Here is a 16,842-nt window from a genome sequence, read left to right as displayed (position 1 = left end):
TCAAAATAGACAATAGGTTAATAAAACAAGTTCATATGTGAATACTACTACTACAGCCCAATCCAAAAGCCCAAATACTAATTAGACAAACTATTAAACTAAAATCTCCTCATCATACTACAACACTACTACAGCAAATCCAAAGTCCAAATAATAATTCAAAAGTATGTAAGTATTTAAGTACTACTACAGCAATCGAATTGCCCAGTTCATCATACTAGGACAGTCAACCCCAATGAACCCCATTACGCTGGATGAGCTCATCATCCGCATACATAGCATCCAGATCTTGTTGGCACTCACCATTAGCCGTACACGATACTCCAACTTCTCCTATAGCTTGTTAGTTCAATTGATTCCCAACCGTGACTTCACTAAACTAAAAATACAAAAAGGCATCAAATCAAAGGTCATAATTATTCACAACAGAAGTTTTGAAGTGATTCAATAGACCGGCACTTATACCTGTTGTTGTCCCAAGCTGTGATCAAAGTCTATCTGCCTTGCAACAGCTTCTTCAGTCAACTGTACACTTTCAACTTGTTCCTTTTTCTTAGCTCTATCTTTTCGGCGTTGCTTTTCTTCATAGTATTTCCTCCTTGCCTCCTTTTGTCTACACACTTCTTCAAAAGTGGTCATAAACCTTGAAGCTCTAACACAACCAGGACCCCTATTTGAAGGGGGATCCTTAATGCCAACTCCAAGACCAGTTTACTGTGATTCATCCGCAATCGTAAGATCAAGGCCATCATTTCCCGCACCACCATAACCCCCTATGACGCTCCTACCAACAGAAGAAGGAGTGTCGAAGGAAGTAGGGCATACAATTGCCATGTCTCTGCTCTGGGGTGTTTTATCTATCATGGCTTCCCCAACACTGCTCAAGGGAAGTGCAGGTTTCACAATCTCCTTAATCTTCAGCTCTAATTCTTGTAAGCCTGCAATGACCATGGCAAAATCTTCGTCCTTCTCACTTGCAAGATATGAAATGGCCTCAAATACAAAGTTCATCTTGTCAAAATGAACTACTTCCGCAGTCTTAGATATGTCATGGTACGCAACTTTGACTCTAGTATGCTTGCGGTATATATCTTTACGCCACCTATCCAAGATGTACTTCTGTGGGATGTTTGGCACTTGCTGTATTTCTAGAGCATTGATGCAATGCCTGCAAAGAATCCCATTGCATTCGAACATCTTGCATTCACATTCCACTTCCTCACTAATAGCATTGTACAAAACCCGGTAAACTCGCCACCTTGCCACATGCTTTTCTTTTTTTTTTTTTCAAATTCATTCCAAACATATATTCTGTCTTTAATTAGGTGCTCATAGCAGCCATCCCCAAGATGTTGCAAGCTACTAGAATTACAATACATCATTCTCTTACACTCTCGTTGCACCTCCATGAATTTTGCATCTGTGTACACATTCATGTACGTCTCTTCAATCTTGAAATCTGTTATTAGTCCCCGAATATACAAAGACGAATTACCATCTGCCAACCTCTCTGCTTCCCTCCGATGCTCCATAGCCCTCACATATTTTTCAGCAAAGTCACGTAGTCCGGTATTTCTGTCGAAAAATTCATCAAAAAAATTATGAGTACTTTCTGATCTTTAGGTGGTCTTTATTCCAGCCCAAAACATGTGCTTCATGGCCGCTGGTATCCACATTTCCCACTCTGAATACAAAACAGCAAGCCACAAGTTACTCTCCAAGTTATAGGTGGCTATAAACTCCTTTCACCTCAACTCAAATTCTTCCATACTCAAACTATCATAAATGATATTTTTGAGCACCTCTTTGAAATCTGAATACCCCTTACACTTCCCTAACTTAGAACCAAATTTGTCAGTGATATGCCAAAGACACCATCTATGCCTAGTTTGCAGCATAACAGCCTTCAACGCTTTTCGCATGGCTGGGTCTTGATCTGTCAGAATAGCCATGGGAGGAGTTCCCCCGACTGCATCTAACCAGGTTGAAAACACCCACCTAACATATCAAATTAAACATTACACATAAGTAACATATATTATCAAACATATGCAATAGATCAAGCAACTCCATATAAACCAAATCTGATTAATGAATGAATATTAGCAAATACATGCAAATAGCCAGATAATTGAATCAGTATGTGCAATGCCTCCTCAACCACCACCCGTGACTATGGTGTACAGCAGAAGACTATGGTGTACAGTAGAAGACAGAAGAGGCATCAACATACCAACAACAACAACTTACCAGCACCAGATGCAAGAGAGGCACAAAATCCGTTAGAAAGCACAGGGGACAAGATGCTTTTACCATTTGTTTGTAATAGACTAAAGTAGTTAAATGCCAAGATGGTAGTACTTGTAGTAATTAAGGCTTGATTGCCATTTTGATGCTTGCATTGTTAGTATAAGTAGTATTGGTCTATCATTGGAGAGATTATTCAGAAAATTGTATGCAAACACTAGGAGAGTTATGGCCTAAAGCCATATTATCATTCGCAAGCTATAAGCTTATTAATCAAATACTCAACCTTACTGCCTATTTTTGTGTGATCTATGCTAGTCCGTTGCACTATGGTAAATGAATCACAGCAGGACATATATTTGCAAAGGTAAATATATAAACACCATAACAACAGTAGGACTTTTAAAGAAAACAACAGCAGGACATATATTTGCAAAGGTAAATGATTCAAAAATTTATAACTCACTTGAAGGTTTCAGTGGTTTCCCGCGATATTAGTGCACAACCAAGCAATGTAGTCTGCCCATTATGGTTAACACCAACAAAATTGGCAAACGGTAAATCATATTTATTTGTGAGGAAGGTTGTATCAAAACACACGACGTCCCCAAAATCATCAAAAGCAGCCCGGCTCCTAGGGTCTACCCATAAAACATCCTGCAAAACCCCATTCTGATCCAACCGCTGCATGTGATAAAAATTCTTGTTATTGTTTTGCATCATTTTAAAATAACTCATCATTGCATTGCCATCCCCATCTTTGAATTTCAATTTCTTCTCCCTAGCCCTCAAATTGTGCAAGTCCCTCTTAGTAAATGGCATATTTTCTAAGTCATTCCTCTCGGCAGCAATCATATAATGCATTGTTGAAGTGCTAATACCGACATCATCACCAAATTGAAGCCTACGCTTGACATATGGCACTTTCTCCAACTCATCCAACATGTACTTTGGCACAAACATTGCTTTAGATGGGGTGGGATTATGGTTAGTATGCTGCAAAACAACATTCTTCAGCTCCCATCTTCCATTCTCCAATAGCCCTACATACACCTTTGCACCACAACCGCATTTTTTCGACTTTTTGGTTGCCACAGGTTCACCTTTTAAGTCCTTTGACACTCTCTTTCCACCAACCCTCCTTCTAGAATCTGGTTTACCAGCACTGTCACATTTCCAGGTTGTGGCTCGTTTTACCTTCACTCCTTGTACCTACTTATAAGCACTTTGAGCAACCACTACCCCAAATCCTTCTTGCTTCCCATATGCATTGTAAAAAACATCAGCTTCTTGCCATGAATAAAAAAATCATGCCAACCTCAGGGGGATCCACCCTAACACAGTCCATGTTAACATGTTCTGAACATCAGCAATCTCCTCCTTCTCATCTGGAGTGCAATACCCTCCAGAGTCACCAGTCCCCTTTGCAATAATCTCATCCATTTGTCGATCACACTCCACTATCTTATCCATTAATTCATCATACTCCACCATCTCCTCCAGTTGTTGAACTTAATCACCATATTCATCCATAATGACATTTACACCTATATACAATTTTATCCAAAAACAAACAATTTACACCTATTTATAATTACCATATTTACAATTTTATTCAAACAAACTATAATCCACAAAAAAAATTTACAATAACTTCACCACAAATTACGTCAATTTTAAAAACCAAAAAATCAGAAACACAAGTCTCAATTTAGTGTTACAATTGGTAGAATAAACTGTTTAGCATCTTGATATTCTATGTGAACTCTCTTTAAAAGGAACCAAGACAACTAAGGAATCAAGACAACTATCTCAAACATTCATTTTGAAAAAATCTGACCCATAAAGGCTGAAATTTAGTCCTGTTCAAAGGCATTGATTGTAGATATTCAGTTTAAACTTTACACAAATTTCAAATGAATGAGAGCCCAGCTTACAAATTACCCAACCACATTCCATTTACTAAACCCTTGTTTTATATACTCTCTTTTGCTTAAGCTTCATAGATTCAGCCCCAAGAATGAGACTTATGCCAAGCATAAGGCAACAACAATCATAACATAATTACCAGGTGCTTATGTACTCAATATCTTCATCTAATAAGAGGTGTTAGTGCTGATAGTCTATTAGTCACACAATGATATAATTGCATATTATATGCTCATATGTGTATGTATATAATTGCCTTCTGATAGGCTGTTAATACTCAAGGAAAATACTTCTTTTGAAGTAACATACAGACAACAAATGCACACAAATCATAAATTACAACAGAGCCACCAATCGGTAGAAATCATGCATTCATCACATAATGTAGACAACACACCAATTGCATGAATTTAAGCGACTAAAATAATCAATTCCTTGAACGCGAGTATTAAATAATGCAGATAAGAATTGCACGAGTATTATATTTGAAGAATACAAATACAATTCACACACATTATCTCAAAGAAGCAATAACAGGATACCTAAACAAACGCGCATTACACATTCAATTGCTTAATTCAATTGATTCAGCATTGTCCAAATACGGAAATAGGATTTAACTAGGATTTAAGAACACTTACAATGTAAAGGAATCAACAACTCCAACACCCAAACTTCGCAAAGAAGATTTCACAAACCCTAACTTCCGCCAATTTCGTATCAAAGATGACACCGAAAATTCTATGATCAATTAAACAATCCCTAGCTTTGCAACCCAATTGGGAATTGAGGAGATGATTTCAAGGAAAACTCTCATGCCGAGACTTATTCTGAGTTGAAGAGAAACAAGCAGAGCTAGCTACTGCTGCTGTTTGCGAAGTCCAGCAGACGAACGAACAAGGCAAAATGAAATTGAAAAGTAACGGGAAAAAATTGGTAAAGCTCTTGTTCAATACGGGACACTATTTGACAACGGGAACAAAAAAAGCCGCGTATTTCATGTTTGTATAACAATACATGTAGTCTGTATAAAATTCAATGAAATACTTGACGCGGGACCCACAACCTATATTTATTGTGTGCTTGGCCCAACACGGTGCTGGGCTAAGAGTTTGCCACTGGCTACACACCTTTATTTACTTTTTTTTTCTTTTTGGTTATTACTTATCGTTGAAGAACCCTAAGGGGGTGTTTGGTAATAGGGAATTGGTGGGGGTGGGAATGGGAATAATAATTCCTAATCTTTCTATTCCCATGTTTGGTTGATGGGAATTAAAATATAACATGGGAATGGGCTTGGGAATATTTAGCATGAATTCCCTACATTTTATTACTTGGGGAGAGGAGGTAATATTTTGGGGGAATTCACTAAATTGTTAAAAGACAATATTAACCCTATTTTGTGGCATATATATACCATACCTCTGTTGTTCAGTTCATTCTACTTCATTGGGCGTCATTTTCACTTTCATTTGCCGCCATTGTTGCTGTGAACAAGGTAAGTTGCTTGCTTTTGTTTTTTAAATTTTTTTTTCCCATTTTCGATTTTTTGTCTTGTATGGTTAAAAATTCAACTCTCTTGTTAATTTATTCTTCTATCCTGTTTGTGGGGGTAGGAAATTTAGCTTCAATTCAAAAAAATTATAGATCTAGTCATCCATGTATGCGTAGTACTTCTTTGTTCTTCAATTGTGTGAAATAATATGTTTAATGTGTTATTGATGAGTAATTTACTAATTTTTTAGTTTTAATTTGATAATATTTGCTATATTGTTAGGAACTTGTTAACCCATTATATTAATGTAGTTAAAAATTGCATATTTGACCTTTTTGCTAATAAAATCGTTTCTACATTATGTTAGTGTTAATTAGACAAGTACCTTTTTGCTACTTTGTTCCTACTGCATGTTTGTGGTGATAATTCTATTATAAAGAAAGTAAAAAGTTTGTTTAATTTATGTCAGTATTTTTTTATATGAATGTGTATGCGTCTTGCTACTTTTATAATCATGAAATGAAATTGTACTTTGCATTGAACTAAATCTCCTTGCTTGTTTAATTAAATACAAGAGTCTTGCTCTATAATTTGTGTACCAAAAATGTGTTTCATACAGAATGGGTCGAGATTTTGTCAATTTTAAAATTCATCATGGAGGTTAGTTTTCGGAAGATGGAGTTTAAACTTACAACGGAGGTCAAGAGTCTATTTTCCAAAATTGTGATGTTGATCGGCTATCATATTTTGAGATAGTTGACATGATAAAAGACATAGGTTTCAATGGAGGGGATAAAATATATTACACTATTCCTGGTTATAACCTTGAAACTGGCATAGATGAAATTCATGATGATCAATCTGTTATGAGAATGTTGAGGTATCGAAAGCCAAATGTCTTTCTTGACATTTACATTCAACATGTTGATCAACATGGTACTAGTGGCAATGCAAACGATGAGGATTTTGATGAAGATGTTAATGTAAATGAGGTACTTTATTTAAGTATTAATCAACATGTGCCTTTATAATATTCATTTTTATACAGCTAACTAATTTGGTGTGTGCCTGTGTGGTATGGAGATTATCTTTGTTTAATACATAAATTTGAAATGTGCTACTTGTTACTTTATCCTTTTCAAATTTCCAGCATCCATGTATGTAACTTACTCATACTACTATATATATATATGTGTGTGTGTGTGTTAATTTTTTTTGCATTTTATTGACAGCCATGGCACGTCCACCTGCCAACAGAGAAATTTTAATCTTGTGGCATTCACTGAGACAACGTAGGGTGAAAATATTAAATGTTCTGTATTGCTTTATGCTTATGTTGATGTTGTTTAGGAGGCGTAGATGTAAGATGTATAAGGAGCCCTGTTGGTATGATCCTGTTATCCGTTTAAAACACTTAAGTGATATGATAAATAGGAATGACACCTTATGTATAGAGCAACTTCGTATGGATAGACATTGTTTTAAAGTGTTGTGTACTTTGGTTCGAGAATATGGTGGTTCAAAAGATACGAGAAACATGAGTGTGGAGGAAATGGTAGCAATATTTTTGTATATAATTGCATACGATGAGAAAAATCGGGAAATAAAATTTGATTTTCATCGATCTCAAGAGACAATAAGTAGGCATTTTCATAATGTCTTGAGAGCAATTTTAAAGCTTTGGAGGATATTACTAAAGACCCCTCAACCAATCTCGGGGGAGCTTGTGCCGACGAGAGGTGGAAATGGTTTGAGGTAAAATACTGAATTAGAAGACCTTTATTAGATATAAACTTTATTAGTGTCTAACATAAATATCTGTTTTGTTATAGAATTACGTCGGTGCTTTAGATGGGACTTACATAAAAGTGAATGTGAGAGCGGTTGATAAGCCAAGATATCGGTCTAGAAAGAATGATATTTCTACAAATGTTCTTGGTGTATGTGCACCAGACATGCAATTTATTTATGTCCTAGCTGGTTAGGAAGGCTCAGCTGCAGATGGAAGGATACTTCGAGATGCCCTTTCAAGACCAAATGGTCTTAAGGTTCCTCATGGTATTACATGTGTCATAAATTTAGTGTTAAACTTATGCATTGTCATATATAGTATGCATAATATATATGTGATGAGTAATGTGACTAAGAGTTTCGATTTTTTTGTTTATAGGTTGTTATTACCTAGTGGATGCTGGTTACAAAAATTGTGAAGGATTCCTAGCACCTTATAGAGGACAACGTTATCATTTACAAGAGTGGAATAATCCGCCAACAAAGAAAGAGGAGTTATTTAACATGAAGCATGCATCAGCACGGAATGTCATTGAGAGAACATTTGGGTTGCTGAAAATACGATGGAATATTTTAAGAAATCCATCATATTTTTCAGTAGAAACACATACAAAAATAATCTTAGCATGTTGTTATCTCCACAATCTTATAAGGCAACAAATGAATTATGAGCCATTTCAGAGAGAACTAGATGAGTATATGAGGTCATTACAACCAGATGTCAATGTCATTAATACAATAGAAACATCAACACAATGGACTCGTTGGAGAGACCAACTTGCCCAAAAGATGTGGGATTCTTGGAGACCTAGAAGGCGTACTTCTGTGTGATATATATGTTCTTGTTGTCTGAACATTAAGGCATATTGTGTGATATTTATTAGTTTTCAATTTTCTTAACTATTTGGTTTATTTTTGCTACATTTTCTTACCGAACAATGTATTATCTCATTGTTTGATTTGCTATACTTGGTGTTGTGTCTGTTTCATTTTTTTTAGAAGCTTTTAACATTATTTTTTCATTATTATCTTTTGCTATTAATCTCTTTACTTAGCAAATACTTTGCCTATGATATGTTTCAAGAAGTTCAAGAGACAAAGGAGCAATACTCTGTCAGCAAGTAGAAGAGAAAGGAGAGTTTGGTCTGCTAAGGAAGAGAAAATACTTGTTGATATTGTACGAGATGAACGACTCTGGTTGGAAAGTTGATACTGGTCACAAGTCCGGCTACCTTACCTATATTGAGAAGGAGATGGGAAAAAAGCTGCCAAACTGTGACCTTAAAGTTGAATCGCATATCAAATCAAAAATTAAGATCTTGAAGAAGCAACTTACATATATCCTAGATATCCAACAAAATGGGAGTGGTTTTGGTTGGGACGATCAGCTTAAAATGGTGACTGGAGACAAAGATATATTTATGGAATGGGCAAAGGTGAGGTTACTGTTTTCATATGCATGGTATATTATGGTTACATAATCTCCCTGAAATCTTGATTGTTGCATTGTGATTATTATGTTATCTTTAAGTATCTTACTTATCTAGTGACTGAATTTTTAAGTTATATTACCAACATCGAGATGGAGCTGCTCCTTTGTACAGGATACCCATGATACACTATGATAAGCTTGTTGAAATATATGCTAATGATTTGGCAAAGGGAAGTAAGGTTAAGGGTCCAGGAGACCAATCTGACACTGATGAAGATCACTGCAATAAGAGTGAAGTTCAACCTGAGATTCAAGTTGCTGATGAATCTACTTCTCAAGTCCGAGGTACTAATAATAGTATCCCCAACTCTTCTAGGCAATCATTGAAAAGAAAGTCATGTGAAATTGATCCACTTGAAGAGCAATTTGTTCATATTTCCAAATCTATTACAAGCTTATTAGAAGTGGAGAAAGAGAGTGCATTAGCTATGACTGAAATTAAGAAAGCATTTGTACATGAAGTTGATGTTCATGAGCAAACTAGCGACAAGAGAAAGCAATTGTTTCAAGTCCTTTGTGCACTACCTGGACTTGACCCTGTGCAAGTGGTGAAAGCTACACGTCTCATTGGTCAAGATGTTGCTAAGATGGATTTGTTTTTCAATATGCCTGACGACTTTCAAGTAATCTTTGCTCGACAAGAGATTGGTGATGCTACATGAAGTATAACCTTCTGTTTGGTATAAATGTGAAGTATGCATCAATACCACTCTTGCTTTTGGGTTGTTATTACAACATGTTACTATGTTAAATATGCTTTTCTGAATATGAAATTTATTTCATTTTGCAGGTTGTTTCGGGGTTTTTTGAGTCCCTTGGGAGAGTTACAACACTAAGACTGGATGCTCGCTTGGATGCCTGTACCTGCAAAACAACGGAGCACCGAATGACCGGTGGTCCGCCTCCGAAGCTTAAGTTAGTCTAAGTTCGAAGAATAAGGTGCGGAATGTAAAGGATATCTGCTCGGATTCCGAGCTCAAGTGTACTGTACTCTTGGGAGTGACAGTTCTAACAATGATTAGTAATCACTGAGTTTATCTCGTAAAGAGTGTATTGAATGTCCAGATGTGTCAACTCACGTTACGTCACGTAGTCATAAATGAGGAGGTCACTCCTACTTATAGGCTTCTCGAAAAACGTGCACTCCCTAGGGTTTCGTGCCCTAGGGAATATTCACGCAGCTTTGCAGACCTCGGGGTTTGGGCCTAAAAGCCGCCAAACCCAGATCCTTTTATCTGTCTGCCACGTGTCGTTCCCTGATAGGTCCAAGGTGGCGCCCCTGTCAGTGACACGTGGCGGACTCTGATTGGGCCAACTGGCCTAGGGTATTTTTACCCAAAACATTTGCCCCTCACAGGTGACACGCGCTTGCCACGTGTTGCCTGTGACAGGTGTCAGCATCCGATTGGTCGGATTCAAAAAATTACTGAGGAGGGAAGGTTTTTAGGGTTTTTTAACCCCTCTATAAATAGAAAGTTTTCACCCCCAAAATATTTACACCGTTGCGAATCTTTGGAGAATCTTGAACTTTTGACTTTAAGAATCTCAAAATTCCCTAAGTGTTTCTTTAGCTTCCAAGCATCCGACACTCGGCCCGCTGTCCGACCGTTCTACAGCCGACCAAGCGTCTTTCACCCTTCTTCTAAAGGTAACGCCTGTTTCTTCTTTTATTTTTCATTTTTTCTTTGTTTTCGAAAAAATGGTTTCCTAATCGCATGCGGCACAGTATAGGATAGTGATCAGCCGGTCACCGGGAACGGCTGAATCTAGAACTTGCAGTGCCGACTGCTTGGCCAGCGACTGTGCTTTGCGAACTTCTCCGAATCCGACTGGTTTCGCGTCTGTGTAGGACACGATGGCTAGAACAAAAAGAACAGCAAGAAAACCCAACTCCGATGGATCTTTTTTCCCGTCGGAGGGTTTAACTCTTTATTCTGACGGCTCAATGAGGGTACCTCGAAGTGAGGTGTCGGAACACCCTGATAGCCCTTCTTATCTTCCTCCTACCCCCACTTATTACCATTCGCCCTCTTCAAGCGGTACTCCTAGTGATAGGATACTGGAGGAGGCAGATGAAACCTATGCAGCCGGGCCTTCTGAACAGGCGCCGGAAGAGAGTCTTAGGGAGGACCCTGCCGGCCCCATTTGGCAGTCCCTTAGCTCTGATGACAGTTCTGATGACGAGTCGGCCTCGTCATCTTCTTCAGATAATGCCTCTGCCTCTTCAGGGGAGGCAAGGACAAGAATAGATGCTGCCAGAGAGTCCCTGGCAGTTGAGAAGGGGGAGTCTTGGGCCGAGCCGAGCGCTTCCAGGCGCTTGGAGAAAGCCCCTTACTATCATCATGTTCCGCAGAGCAGGCGGAACACCATGGCAAACGGCCTTGCAAGTTTTAGGCGCAAGGTTGTGCTGGGCCATGGCTTTACTTTGTGCGTCCCAAATAAGGACGACACTATTACTTGGCCGAGCATGGCCAGCTACCAAGACCGAGCATTCGGTTGTTATGAGGCGGCCTTTCAGGTTGGCTTGCGCTTCCCTCTCCATCCGGCTGTGGAGAGAATTTTGGATGGTTACCAACTTGGTATCTGGCAACTTGTACCCAATTCCTGGATAAACATTCTGGGGTACGTTGCCGCCTGCGAAATGCTGGAGGTGGAGGCGAGCTTTGAAGCATTCGCCCACATGCATTATCTTAGTAGGGCGCCTGCTAGGGGTGGCGAAGGCTGGTACACCTTGACTACTTGCAAGGGGTACATGATGGCTGTCGGCAAAGAAAATAAGTGGAAAGACTGGAGAAGTAAGTTCTATATAGTCAAAACTGCCGACTGCCGCCTGAACCAAAAGTATAACAGGTGGAACAAGGATCCACCTCTCCTAGCAGGCAAGAGTGCATTGCCAGCTCTTCCTAGACGAGCAAAGGAGGAGATCATGGATGCGGGTTTGTTTACCGTGTCCGTGAGGACGAATGATGAGGGGGACAAGGAAGTCACCCCTCAAAGCTATTTCCCTTTGTACAAATGGTTTGAGGAAGGGACATTCTTGGCCGCTTGTGGGTTAAGTACTGAGATGCCGAGAGGTAGTCGGCCGTCTGTTTAATATGCCATATTTATTTTGCTGTCTTCATTTGTCAAATGTTTCTAACACTTGATTCTTTTTTGCAGACAAAGCAATGGAGAAACTCTCGGCCTCCAGGAAGCCGGCTGTATCTGCTGCCAGATATAGATCAAGCGTCCTTAACAGGACGGAAGCCACCACTGCAAGGGTGGAAGAGCAGCAACCAGCCAGTACCCCAGGGGTGAGTCTTGTATACTTGACATTTTTTAATGCTGAATTTTTGCCGAATGTTCTCTGACTCTGTTTTTTCAATGATACAGGGTACCTCCTCCAAATCCCCGTCCAAGCCATCCGACCCTAAGCTCCAAAAGACTAGGGCGGGTGATGTGACTGCATCCGGCAAGGGAGGCTGGAAGCACGTGGCTCACAGCCCAAGAGGCCCTCAGACGCCCCTGCTGGTGAGAAGAGGTTTCTAGGGGAAAAGCCCCCCTCTTCTTCCGGTAAGGAAAGGCTTTTGGGGAAAAGGCCCGCCTCTTCTACCGGTCAGAAGAGGTTTCTGGGGGAAGAGGAGATGGATGAGGGCGACGGTAAAAACCATTCGTCCTCCCTTTCTTTTCTGCAAGTTATCAATACTTCGAGTATTCTAACTTTCGTTTCTTGCAGTTCCTGTACAGAGGCCGACTGTAGTTCAAATGGCCAAGTCCATGCTGAGGGCGATTGATCCGGATGATAAAGCATCCGTAAGAGGAGTCGGCACCCTAGACCTTGATGGTATTCTAGGGAACCTTTGCGAGGTAGACTTAGCCTTGAATCACTTTTACCTTCGTCTCTTTCTTTTATCCGCCTGGTTCTTAACCATCCGGCTTCTTTTTGCAGGCCATGCTGCGCGTCCAAGGGCTTGGCAGACCCCTTAAGGAAAAGACCAAAGAGGTAAAAGCTGCTAAGGCTCAGGCCAAGTCCGCCTTGGATAGAGCTCAATTTGATATTGCTCAGCATGAATTTCTGACGCTTGATATGATGTATTCGCAGTCGGAGGCCAATCTGCAGGTGAAGAAGGACCTGGACTCGGCCCGTCTTCAAGTCTCCAACCTCAAGAAGGAGATTAGGTCCCTTAAGGCGGAGCTTGAGCCCCTTCAGGACGCAAAGGGTGAGGCCGAAAGGGCCCAGAATAGGGTGAGCCGCCTGGAGCATAAACTCACCAACCAGGAGCATCAGCTGAGGACCAAGTTTGAGTCCCGTGCCGAGCAAGAACGATCTGAACTGGTCAAACAAATGATCAGGGACAATGAGATCATCATGCGGGATACTTGGGCGGCTGTTCAGCCAGACTCGGACTATCAAATTTGGAAGTCCAAGTTTGATGAACTCAGCAAAGCTCTCGACGATCGCCTCCTTGAGGAGATGGAAGAAGCTTCCAAGGCTGATGCTGAGGCCGAAGCTGCTGAAGGCTCTGGGTCCGACTCTTCTGGGGAGTCGTCCTCTGGGGAGGAGGAAGAAGATCAGGCGGAGGAGCAGGAGAAAGATGTTGAAGAGCAGCCGAAGGGCAACAGGCCGGCTACCAATGAAGAGGCTCTCCCCTGATTACTTAAGCTTTTTGTTTTTTGTTTCTGCGGCCGAATGGCCATGTACTTGTTTTTCCGGCCTGTGTGCCGAGTATTTATGTATCTTTACCGACCGAGGGGTCGGGTAATTTGACAATTCCTCTGGCTCTGCCAGATAACTATTTCAACCAATCGTCTGGTGGCAATTGGTCATTTTAATTTGAATCATTTGGCCATTTGGCTGAAGTTTTTCATATTCTGTCCTTTGACAAATTTTGAAATTTTTGCATGTTTTTTGGCCAAGTATTATAACCTGTATATCATGCGAATGTTCTTGCCCCTGGACGGATGTCGAGTGGTTTCGGTTTATGAGATTGATTGACTTGGAAATTATTGATACTTAGAAGAGTATTCATGGTTTCTAAGTCAATCAATCACTATGGTGATTGCCCCAAACCACGCGGCAGACGTCCATCCAGAATTTGGCAAAAATAAGTGTTCATTCGGCCATTGGCTCGAACAGAACTCAAATTTCCAACTTAGCTGTTATGCTAAGGGAAAATCCCCGCCTATTCTGCCCCATAGGCAAAAACAGGCGCATCCGGCCTTTGGCCTCTTTGAGATTAAAGTGTCAAGTCTGGGACTTAACTTATTTTCACTAAAATAATTCGTTCGCCTGTCTTGCCCCATAGGGAAAGTTCAGGCGGCATCCGGCTGATAGCCTCAAATAAGTGCTAAGTAGTTAACGCATTTTATTAAATCATTCCGCCTGTTTTGCCCCTGAGCTAAAACAGGCGCATCCGGCTTTATGCCTCGGTTAGCCTCTACTTATGAAACAGTGACCATTTCCGAACTGTACTAGAACAGATTGAAAATTTTGGCCTTTTAGATTTCACTTTCGATTAGAACAAACGACTGCGAGTGCTGTCTTAGCATTCGGTAGGGCCGCTTGATATATTCGTAGAGCAATGTGCCACCCAAATGGGAGATGCTTCTCCTCGACGAATTCACCCAAATGGGCGTCGCCGGTTATCTGACTCATGTTGGAGCAGACTGTGACCATTCGGTCTCTTTTTGTAATAATAGTATCCGGCCATTGGCCTCACGTCACTTGGACGTTAGTTTAGCTACTAAGTTTCAAACTTAGTTTATTATCCGGCCATTGGCCTCGATAGCCTCTAATCATGAAACAGTAGCCGTTTTCCATTTGTACTAGAACAGTTGGAACACTCTATGCTTTTTAGATTTCATGTTAGATTAAATCAAACAACTGCGAGTGCTGCCTTAGCATTCGGTAGGGCTGCTTGATGGTTTAGTAGAGCAATGTGCCACCCAAATGGGAGATGCTTCTCCTCGACGAATTCGCCCGAATGGACATCGCCAGTTATCTGACTCATGTTGGAGCAGACGGTCATACTCATGTTGGAGCAGACTGTGACCATTCGGTCTCTTTTTATCTGGCCTTAGGCCTCGTAATTGATTAAGTAAATGTTGGTATAAACTTAATAAAATTTCGTAGGAACGACTGTTTAGAACAATCGGCTCCTTCAAAGAGTTTGGGGCGTCTGCTATAGAGACAGACGCCTTTCAACCATATTGGCCGTCTGTAGCTGGTACAGACGGTGCTGAAAATAATAAAAGTTTTGAAAAAAGGGAAGCATATTCTCATTAACAAATCTGAGATTACATAATTGGAGTAGTTACATTCGTACTTAGAAGTAGTACTTTTTCAAGTTGTCTACATTCCAAGTTCTGGGCAGCTGCCTGTCGTCTGGTTCTTCCAGGCGGTAGGTGCCGTCTCTTATTTCCTCATAAATTCGGTAGGGGCCTTCCCAATTTGGGGTTAGCTTTCCCTGCTCATTCGCCCTACCGACTGCTTCCATTTTTCGTAGCACAAAGTCCCCCACTTTGAGAGGACGCTTGTGTACTCTTTTGTTGTAAGCCCGAGTCATTCTCAGACGGTATATCTCTTGGCGCAAGGCAGCATTGCCCCTGCGCTCTGGTAGTGAGTCCAATGCTAGACGCATGGCCTCCCAGTTCACCTCCTCATCATACAACATGATTCGAAGAGTCGGCTCATAGTGTTCGATGGGCAAGACAGCTTCTGCACCATACACCATAAGAAATGGGGTCTCTCCAGTTGCCCCTTTAGCAGTCGTTCTAATGGACCAGAGGACGTGTGGTAATTCATCCGCCCAAAGGCCACCAGCCCGTTCAATTTTCTTTTTAATCCCGTCTGAGATTAACTTGTTAAAAGCCTCGACCTGGCCGTTTGCTTGAGGCCGGCCGACTGATGCGAAGAAGCTGGAGATCCCTTGGTCTCTCAGCCAAGTCTTGAGTTGAGGCGTTTCAAATTGAGGACCATTGTCAAAAACCACGGACATGGGCACCCCGAAACGGGTGATTATGTTCCTCCAAATGAAGGAAATGACATCTTTTGTCTTAATGTGTTTGACCGCCTCCGCCTCTACCCACTTAGTAAAGTAGTCCACAGCCACCAATATGTAGCGCTTGCCGCCTGGTGCGGCTGTATATGGCCCAAGAATGTCCATGCCCCATTTGGCAAAGGGTATTGGGCTGTGGATGGCCGACAGGTCTGTTGCCGGACGATGAATGAGCTTGCCAAATTTCTGACATTTGTCGCATTTTTTCACCAATTCCATTGCATCCGACTCCAGTGTAGGCCAGAAGTAAAGCCGCCTGGCTTTGGCAGCAAGGGATCTGCCCCCTATATGAGAGGCGCAGAATCCTGCATGCAACTCTTCGAGGACCTCCTTACCCTTCTCAGGGGTAACACACTTCAACAGAGGCTTCAGAAAACCAGCCCTGAAGAGTTCTCCTTGTCGCAACTCGAAGTTAGCCGCTCGTTTTTTCAAAACAGCCGCCTCCTGTGGTGAGTCAGGGAGCTTGCCGTCTGTAAGGTAAGTCCGGATGCTGTCCATCCAGGTTGAGCTTCGATCAAGAACTCCAACGGGGTCTTCCTCAGAGATACTCCTCTTTTCCATGACCTCCCAGAAGACTGACCGAGGTGTTTCACAAGTGGCGGATGATGCCAGTTTGGACAGGGCATCCGCCTGATTGTTGGAAGACCTGGGCACTTGACTTAGAGTAAATTCTTCAAGTGTCCCAACCTCAGCTTTGACCGCCTGCAAATATTTTATCATGGCCGGATGAGTGGCCTCGTACGTTCCATTGACTTGGAGTACGACCAATTGAGAGTCTGAGCAGGCGTCAATTTTCTTTGCCCCTGCTGCCTTACAGTTTCGAATGCCAGCAAGCAGGGCTTCATATTCGG

Source organism: Chenopodium album, chromosome 24 (genome assembly GCF_948465745.1).
Source record: "Chenopodium album chromosome 24, dcCheAlbu1.1, whole genome shotgun sequence".
Taxonomy (NCBI): Eukaryota; Viridiplantae; Streptophyta; class Magnoliopsida; order Caryophyllales; family Amaranthaceae; genus Chenopodium; species Chenopodium album.
The sequence above is the reverse complement of the archived record's forward strand: the minus strand, read 5'-3'. Positions refer to the sequence as shown.